The following is a 10,388-nucleotide window of genomic DNA, read 5'->3' on the forward strand; positions in this document are numbered from 1 at the left end:
ATTCCATATATATGTGTTAGTATACTGTATTGGTGTTTTTCTTTCTGGTTTACTTCACTGTGTATAATCGGCTCCAGTTTCATCCATCTCATTAGAATTGATTCATATGAAGTCTGCAAGCAATAAATGCTGGAGAGGGTGTGGCGGAAAGGGAACCCTCTTACACTGTAGGTGGGAATGCAATCTACTACAGCCACTATGGAGAACAGTGTGGAGATTCCTTAAAAAAATGACAAATAGAACTGCCATATGACCCAGCAATCCCACTTCTGGGCATACACACTGCATGGGATACATGTACCCCCAGTGTTCATCGCAGCACTATTTGTAATAGCCAGGACATGGAAACAACCTAGATGTCCATCAACAGATAAGTGGATAAGAAAGCTGTGGTACATATACACAATGGAGTATTACTCAGCCATTAAAAAGAATATATTGTCTTTCTGACTTCCTAAGTATTCTTTTTAATGCTAGTGTAGATTCAAGTATTTACTTAACAACATTTGTTGCTACTGTATAAAATGTGATTGACTTTAAAAATATTTGTCTTGTATTCTGCAAGCTTTATATTAATTCTAATATTTGTGTTTTCTTCAAGATTTTCTATATACAAAAGTATGTTATCTCCAATATACTTTGACTTTTTCCTTTCCATTCTGAAGGCTGTTTTTCTTTCTCTCTCTTTCTTTTTTTTTAAACAGCAGCAACAATTCTATTTTGTTACCTGATTGCTCTGGTTATAGAACTGCCAGTATAATGTTGAACCAAAGTGTGTAATAGACTTCCTTGTGTTGTTAGAGGGAACGCTTTCAGTTTTTCATTATTAAGTATGATGTTAGCTGTGGGTCTTTTACAGGTGCCCTTTGATTGAGAAAGTTCTCTTCTGTTCTTAGTTATTAAGTGTTTTTTTAACCCCTGTTATGAAAAGGTGCTAGATTCAGGGAAATGCTTTTTCTGCAGGCAGATGTGTTTTGTGTTTTATTGTTTTAAAATGGCATAATGTTGACTGACTTTCATATAATGAACCAACGTTGCATACCTCCATAAATCCCGTGTGATCATGGTATACAATCTTTTTTATATGCTGTTAGATTTTGTTTGCCAGGATTTTGTTGAGGACTCTTTCACCTGTATTCATAAGGAATATCGGGTGTGTGTGTGTGTGTGTGTGTGTGTGTGTGTGTGTGTGTGTGTGTGTGTGTGTGTGATGTCTCTGTCTGATACTGGTATGAGAGAAATACTGGCATCACTTTGCCTGCTATGTTGGGAAGAGACCTGTGGCGTAAAGGATGAAGCATTGTTGGATTTAAGTTTAGCCAGCATTAGAGGGAGAAATTTAGGATATATCAGTGTGGAATTGGGGTGAGATTATCAAGAGAGTTCATTCTAAATTTCCTAGGCCTGTGTTAAGTGCTTGACATTGAATTATGCTGTTTGTTAACTAGATATAGATAGATTATAGTTTGAATTTGCTACCTATTTTCTTTGTTAACATTTATAAAATTAGAATTTGTGAATCAGTTGTAATGTGCATTTAAGATGCATTTTCTTCCAATTTTACTACAAAACGATGTCATTGAATAGCTGATGCCTTTTCAAAAGAGCTGTTAACCTTAAGTCTAAGAAATAAGCATGTTTGTCTTTAAGATACAGAAACACATTTAAAAGTTAGAAATTTGCCCAAGAAGATGTAACTGGTGTGTGGTTAACTTAGAATTCCAACTTAATCTTCGACTCCAAAGTCCATGTTTCTAAACACTGTACAACAGTGCTTTTGTAAAAATACTCGTCCTTTACATGTGATTTCACCTAATGATCAGTAGTGTTGGGGTTTTTTTTCTTTATTTTTTTTAAATAGAAGAGATTAAAGTGAACATGGGACAAAGCTATGATTCTAGAGCCATGTAGACTTGTAGTCACAGGTTTTTCAGCTGTCATTGAGTCTCGTTGACACTCAGTGTCTTTGTCTGTAAGATAAGGGTGTTTATAACTACTGTAGAGTTTTGGAGATAATCAAATAGCCCATTTTTGTGTTCTTAACTAATATGTAGTATGTTTATACTTAGGTGGCAGTTTGTATAAAGGAAGCACTGGGACTTGTGGCCGCACCCCCTAAGAATAAAAAAGTATTAAAAATATGGAACTACCATGTATGTTACGTGAAGAAGAAGAAGAGCCAGAACTACGGAAAAGCAAGGGAGAAACCAAACAAGTAGATGATGATGATGCACTGATCTTGGTTGGAGTGGAACATGTAAATGAAGATGCTGATGTGATCTTTGTTGGGATGACCTCAACTTCAAAACCAGTCGTTTCAAACATACTGAACAGAGTCACCCCAGGTTCTTGTTCAAGGAGAAAAAGTATGGTCACTTCAGGAAAGGTAATGCTCACAAGTTACAGCCTGTTAGTCATGTGACTCCTACATCAGAAGCAAAGACTGTCTTGCCAGTTTCTGACTCTGAATCAAGATCAACAGATAGTCCTATTATTATTGAACCTTTGTCTCAAGCTTATTATAAAAATATTTTACCACAGATAGTGCCTAATAGCTTTTCAAAGGAGTTATGTTCTTCTTTGATTACCTTCACAAGTTCATTGCAGCATCCAGTAGAAACAGCGGTTTCTGCAGGAGATATGAATAAAAGTCCTCATGTATCAAAGTGACTTTCCACTTGTGAAACAAATAGCAGAAATCCCAAAAGGCCTAAGTTCAGTGATGGCATTATAGGGGAACATTCTTTATGTTTTTTCCCCTTCAGGTATTTTTCATACAGTGACCACTCAGCAAAGCACACCAGACTGTGCCCATACCTCACTAAGCCATGTTCAGAATGGAGAACCTTGTCCAACACCTTTTCCAAAGGACAATGTTCATTGCAAGACTGTAAGACTTTAGGGGAAAATGGACTGACAAAAACTGATTTTCCAAGTTTAGCAAGTCCAAACAAGATTGGTGATCCCACAGAAGGAAATCTGATTGTGTTCCTTCGTGACTTCTACTATGGAGAGCAAATAGGAGTTGGCAGCCAGAACCGAAGACCCACACAGACTTTAAATGCCTCAGCTGCTTGAAAGTTCTAAAAATGTCAAGTTTATGAATCACATGAAGCACCATTTGGAACCTGAGAGGCAGAGAGGTGACAACTGGAAAAACCACACCACCTGCCAGCACTGCCTCCGCCAGTTTCCTACTCCCTTCCAGCTGCAGTGTCACATTGAAAGTGTCCACACTCCCCAGCGGCCCTCCGCAGTCTGTCAAATCTGTGAGTTGTCCTTTGAGACAGATCAGGTTCTCTTAGAGCACATGAAAGACAATCATAAGCCCTGGGAAATGCCCTGTGTATGCCAGGTTTGCAGTTACAGATCATCATTTTTTGCAGATGTGGATGCACATTTCAGAGCATACCATGGTAACACTAAGAATTTGCTTTGCCCGTTTTGTCTCAAAATTTTTAAAACTGCAACACCATGCAGACGTCGTCATAGAGGGCACTGGGAAGAGTTTTCACCAGTGTTCCAAATGTCGGCTACAGTTTTTAACTTTCAAAGAGAAAAGGGAGCACAAGACCCAGTGTCATCAAATGTTTAAGAAGCCGAAGCAGCTAGAAGGATTATCTCCGGAAACAAAAATTGTTATTCAAGTATCGCTGGAACCCTTTCAACCAGGAAGGGTTGAAAGTGGCATCCATTATTTTGAACACATCTGATTTTGAATCATCACCCCCCAAATCCAAAAGTAGGAGGTCAAAAAGAAGAAAAAAAAAAAAGTTGATTCTACTTTCAGTACGTCTGAAGCAAGTATTTCAGTCAAAGTTCAAAACCCCATTAAAAACAAAAAAAATCAAATTATAGCATTATTCAATAATATCAAATATAGGGAAAGCGATGGGTAATTTATGTTTTTTTGTTTTAAATACAGGAACTACAATTTTGTTTGATCTTCATATTGAGATGTTATTTAAAAATCTATTACCTGTTTATCATATAATTGTCTTATCATGTAAAAAGAATGTGTGCGTGTGTGTGAGAGAGAGAGAGAATGAGAGAAGTAGAGAAAGGAAAAGTAACAACCTATTTTGGTATTTCATGTTACTTGTAAGTTCGAAAGCTCTACTATACATATAATCTGTAGAGTGTTTTAGCAACGTAATTTTCCACTGTTTTCATGCCTTGAAGATCTCAGTATCAACTATATAGCCAGATTTGAATGTCACTCTCTGAAGTGCCTCTTGGGCTGATCTAAGATAACCTGGCTCTGAAAGCGTACAGTGGAGAAATTGATGGAGAAGCTGCGATGTGAGTTTGGACGAGACACGGGATTTAATCAGTGAAGAGCTGTGGAGTCTTGTCCCAGCTGAGGAAGAGGCATACATTCACTCCAGGCATAGAGCCAAGGTTGAAGGAACACTGTCTCAGAGTGTTTTTACCTAGCCCAGGCACATCTCAAGGAAGCCAACTGTTAAAATGCCTGTGTTTGGTGAGAGAGGCTTGCAAGCATCAAGCAGGCCCTGTGTATCATTGACTGCAGTTGGAGAAGCAGAGATAGTTAATAGAATAAGACCTGGTGCCTGTGGACCTCCTGTTGAGTGATCAAAAGGGGAATTTGATTCATTCCGTGCCCTTTCCCATTTGGCTGGCCTATAGTCGCAATGAGGTAGCCATATCTGTGTCAGACACAGTAGTAAAGCAAGTTAAAATTCCCAAAGGAAAAAGAGCCTTGACGTCCACTTTGATTTGTGCTGGACCCATAGGTTTATCTGAAAAGGATCAAACACAGGGAATCTGTTCAGCTTTTGAATTGGGCTAAATTGAGTTCTCTTACCCTTAAGCTACAATGGAGTTGTCCAAGAATAGTGAATATAGTGGATAAAAATAGTCCAGGGTGATTAAACCCTTTTTAGAACTTTTCCTTACCTTCTCCAGTTATATGTGTCTTACCCTAGTTGAACATGTGAAGATTTCAGTTTTGTATCTTATCTTGCCTTGGACGCAAATGTAGTACAGTTAACAGCTAATTCTTGGCGTGTGTAATTTCCCATTGTATCAAACTGATTGAGTTTCAGTCTTTCTTGACACAGTCTGATGTATTTCAGTAATTATCAGGTCATAGAGTTATCCTTCCTCTAATCTATCCAACCATCTAATCTGTGATTATACTTGTGGAAAGCTTTTTTCTTGCAATCCAACCATCTAATCTGTGATTATACTTGTGGAAAGCTTTTTTCTTGCAGTCTCCAAGGGCTCTTTCACAGACCTGTGGGGTACCCTCAAAGTATTGGTTCCTGAACATCAGCACACTTGGCTGCCTCCGTAGGTTCTTGGAGTTGAGTCTCCTCCTGGAGTTGAATGTCACCCCTTCTCCACTTCTGGCACAGATACCTAGCAATCTCTGTGCCCCATTCAAGGAAGCTGGGATCCTGTCTGTAGACCTGTGCCAGGAGCAATCTCTCCGTTTCCTCTTCCTTTCTCCTCCTCTTTGTCTCTCCCCACCCTCCCCCCCTCCTCAATTTATTTAAGTCCTCTAAGCTTTCACAAAATGCTGGAAGGTGCTAATCACTAAGGGGTTAGCATCCCGCTCAGAAGTGAAGAGGAAGGACTACAGTTGATTAAGCTGTAGTGAATATATTGTCTCCATTTTAGGTAATTTCCCGAGTGTAAATTCAAATTCAAATAAATTGTATTTATTTACTCAAAGCTTGATTGATTTATTTGCACTTTGAATATTTTACTAGGCCTTTCCAGTTAGTTTAGTTGGGCCAAAGCGTTTTGCCAAGTGTCAGCTTAAACCACTTTTAGGTGTATAAAGAGTGTGTGTTTACATTGGGAAAAATAGAAAACATTGGGTGGGAACTCTCTTTCCATAAGCAATTTTGCCATCTTAAAACATCTGCCCCTAACTGCTGCTTCCTGACTGCTGGTTCAAATGAAAAAATATGCACCCTCCTTCCTCTCCTTCTCATCTTACCCAGGCTTCAGCTTTTCTTTGCTTCACTGTCTCTGCCTGACTACCAGGACATTTTTTGTGGTATACACACATGTGCTACCCTTCCTGTGCACCCTGCTTTCCGCCACACAATTGCTGGGCTAAACCCTTCTCCCAGCTTCTGCTACACTGGCCCAGTTTGGTGGCAATTCTTGTAAACTCCACTCCTGACCCTTAACACTGGCAATTTTGACTGTAGCTCTGTGATGTCTTCTCTATAGCATAAACGTTCTCCCCACAGCCCTGCTCCTCTTCCTGTCCCCTGTCATATGTGATTATGGTAAAGTGATTCTATTATATATACAAAAGCAACAATAACATCCCCATCTATGGATAACAAAACTTAGTGAGGTTGAATGATTTACCCAATGTCACACAGGAAGTGGAAGAGCTGGATTTTAGCCAGGTGTTCTGATTACAAATAATTTAATTAGCCATAAGCATTTGGGCTAATTGGAATGGCCATTGTCTTGAGTGAGTTTTGAAATTCTGACCCTCTTTAGATTGTAACCGATCTGGAAAATTCCTGAGAGGCTGATTCCCTTTAACAATTACGACAACTCCCGTTTCCTCTGCTATTCTTCTATCCCTCCAACTCTCAGAAGCCTAGCCTTTGAAGAAGAGGAATTTCTGATTTGCCTTTAACTGCAGATTATTTTGAGCTTCTCTGCTAGCTCAGATGGTAAAGAATCTCCCTGCAATATAGGAGACCCGAGTTCTCTGGGTATCCCCTGGAGAAGGAAATGGCTGCCCACTCCAATAATCTTGCCAGGAGAATCCCATGAATAGAGGAGCCTGGCAGGCTACAGTCCTTGGGTCACAAACAGTCAGACACTCCTGAGCAACTAAGCACACACGTAGGTTATTCGAATCAGGGATAGGAAACGAGGCATGGTTCCTACAAAATGTCCTAACCTACCTGAACTCACAGAACCATCACAGCAAACTTGTAAGAAGGGGTTCGAGCACCATTTATTTATGTCTGTGCAGGTATATGCACGTAAATTTGCATCTGTTACTTGAACTCAAATGTATTTCACTAGATATAAAAAATGAAAAGAATACAGCAAATTGGAGGACTTCTATTACCAGACATCAAGATTTACTCATAACCTAAAAGTAATCGGAATAGTGGCTTGTCTGGTAGCTCAGCTGGTGAAGAGTCCACTTGCAATGCAGGAGACTCTGGTTCAAAATAATATACCACTAACACAAAGACAGATAAATAGAGCAAAGAAGACACGAATCATACAGTATAGGACTTTATTTAAGCTCCCCAAACAGAAAGCATAAGGTCATTATAATTCCTACCACATATAATATAAAACAACATGGAGGACCTAATTTCTAACATATCAGTCATATCAACAATTGTAAATTGGCTAAAACTATCTGTTAAGATAAAACTGCATTGAGTTTTGAAAGATTAAAAGAGTTACAAAGATGGATGGTGGTGATAATTTCACAACATTATGAACGTCTTTAATACCACTGAACCATATAGTTGAAAATCATTAAGACTGTAAATATTACATTATATGTATTTTACCACAATAAAAATTTATTTATAAAAAATAAAAAAAAAAAAAGAGTGTGTGTGTGTGTGTGTGTGTGTGTGTTCTGGTCTCAGGTGAAAACTCTGTATAAATAAATATGCAGACTATTGCATTCTTATCACCTTTCTTCAATTTCTGTAGTAAAAATATTAAATGTTTTAGTTGTGTGTTTTTATTGTTGCTTAGTATTATCAACACTTACTGTTAGTTGCTGTGAAGTATGCTCCTAAGGAGTACGAGTTGTATTTATTGCCAGATTAAAAGGTTCCAGCAATATGGTCCCTGACTGCTTCCTCTCTTCCATTCTCTGTCCTTCTGCTCTACTATTTTCCCTACTAATGTTCTCCTTTTGACAACACTGGCCTTGGTTTTCCTCCATCAAATTCCATTTCTTCCCGATCCAAAGACTGCAAGTGCTGTTCTTCTGGAAATGCTCTTCCCATAGGCTTGCATGGCTTGCTACCTCCCTTGTTTGAGCTTCACCAATGCTGTTCAAATCACACAATCAAATCTCCAGCCCCCTCTCTTTCCTCCTCCTCCTTAAAGGCACTTGAAGGCTCTATCCTCTTCCCTCTCCAGCCTAAATTTCATAAATTTCCCCACCCCACCCCACCCCACCCCCAAAAAAAAACGAAAAAAAAAAAAAAAAAGGGAAGAGATAATAACAGCAGGGCTTTGCTTCTTAGAATTAACTTGAGTCAGTTTCTGTGCCTGCAAATAAAAGATAGTTGATAGTGAGTTGAGTTCTTTCAGGAGCTTCCTCTGTTTTTCTATTGATCCCTCTAGATTTTGTTCACGCAATGACACTTTGTTTTCTTTACAAATATATTGAATATCTTTCAAGATTACTATTCTGTTACTGACCTTTGTGAATTTCCTTGTCTGCTTTGCTTGTTCTTTCAGGTAAAGTTTATTATTTTATTAATGGTGCCAAAACATTGTACGTAAAATTAGTATTTATAGAAATAATTTTTGAAAAATTATTTCTGCTGTCTGTCTGTTTACAAATAACATGGCATATTTTTATTTTTTTAAATAATCGTATTTTGTTGGCCAGTTCTAAACTTCTAAACAGTGATGTGTAAATGGGTTTTATTGTTCTGAGTACCATCAAAAGCAATGAGTATCTGGCTTAATAAATTTCCGTTTCTGTTTTTAGATCTTGAAGAGAATTGTTTAATTGGATAGTTTACAACATTTGTTGAGACATTTGCTTTTCTTTCCTTCTCCTTTCCTTTCTTTGTCTTGCTTTCTTCCCTTGTCTCTCTTCCTCTTTCTTTCCTTCCCTTTCTTTCCCCAGGTTTTTGCTTGACTGGACCTTTCCTGAAACAAAAGTGATTCCACTCAGAGTTGAATATTATCTTCTCAGAATCCCATTTCATTTCTCATTTGTAGTATTGGAATTAACCTCCTTGTCCCCTTATTAGATTAGCCACAGTTGTATCAATGTTTCTGACTTTCTTTTTCCAAGAAGCAGCTCTTGTTTTATTATCCCAACAAGTTTTATTTCTATTGTTTTCTATTTTTGTTTCAATTCATATATACTTTGTAGATTACTGGTGATTACGAGTGAAATGACACAGAACATAGAAGACACACAAGAGACAGATAGGACACCACTCTGGCCAGAGGAACAGAACTGGGCAAACTAATTGCCGTTTATTATTATAAAGCCCTCCTTAGGCAGAATTCCAGATTGTAAGAATAAGCCTTTTCAGTACAGTGCAGGTGCATACATGTACAACAAAGGGGAGTGAAATCTCTGTCTACTGCAGAGTCTGCACAAAGCCCTCATCTCCTTCTTATCTCAAGAAGGGAATGCTCTCTTGTTTGCAAGGGACCATTAAACTCAAGGCTGTGTCCAGACTCTTTGGCAGAATGCCTCGTATGCAAGGACGCTCAGCCTGAGCAGAGAGACCCGTTTGCAGGCACATCTCTGCTACCCTATTAACCCTTCATCTCACCCTTTTTTATTTTATTTAAGCCCTCGAGACATTTGTATTGATGTTTTGTAGAGCAAAGCGTAAAGCTGTAGGCGGCCAACCTCCAGCCTCGCCAGCCCCTCTTGCGGCTGTGCCTGTCTTAGGTCGCCCTCCTCTGAGGGTCTTACCCATCATTGGCTATCCAGCCACCTCTTAGGGGCTAGATGGAATCTCTCTAGATGATGGGCATCTAGAACTTTTTTTATTTATATGTCTTGGTTAATCTCTTGAAGGGCTCAAGTTAAGTGGTACAGGTGTTATACAAAACAGAAGAATTCCAATCACATTTTTAACCCACTGTGTAGATAAAACAACCAATTGATCTCCAAGCCAGGAAACAATGTGTTGAAGATTGAGCACATCGGTAGCAAGTTGTGCATCCAAATCTCACTGTTGTTGCCATAGCAAATGATTGCCAGTCCGGAACAAAATCAGCTGTTTGAATTCCTTGGTGTAACGCAAGGCCTGCCACTGCTGCTGTTGCAGTTACTGATGCGACTGCGAGAATCGAAGCAATGACTGCAGCAAGCCTACGTCAAGATCAGTGTAGCAGAGTCTGTACAGCGGTTACTAGATGAGAAACAGCAAAAGGATCTGACCACGGCCGAGTCAGATTTATAGGCAACCGTACTTCTGTCTGAGCTTTAACAATTACTAGCGAGAAATTGGAGTTAAAGGCTTGTCTTTCAAATTTTTCCCACCAAGACATTTACACATTGAGTTAAATTACAATAGTCACATGACACAGACCCCACCGTATCATTCCAGGTCCAATTCCCATATAACAATGCAAAAGGATATTTTACACAAGCCATTGCGGAATAAGATTTATTAACATGTAAATTAACATGGAATGGACCC

The 10,388-nt window shown here is 38.9% G+C and overlaps 1 pseudogene; it reads left to right on the forward strand.

Moving 5' to 3' along the window:
• The first annotated feature begins 2,069 nt into the window (after positions 1-2,069).
• Positions 2,070-9,684, forward strand: LOC108635247 (annotated as a pseudogene).
• Positions 9,685-10,388: the final 704 nt, after the last annotated feature.

The sequence above is a fragment of the Capra hircus genome, unplaced genomic scaffold (genome assembly GCF_001704415.2).
Source record: "Capra hircus breed San Clemente unplaced genomic scaffold, ASM170441v1, whole genome shotgun sequence".
Taxonomy (NCBI): domain Eukaryota; kingdom Metazoa; phylum Chordata; class Mammalia; order Artiodactyla; family Bovidae; genus Capra; species Capra hircus.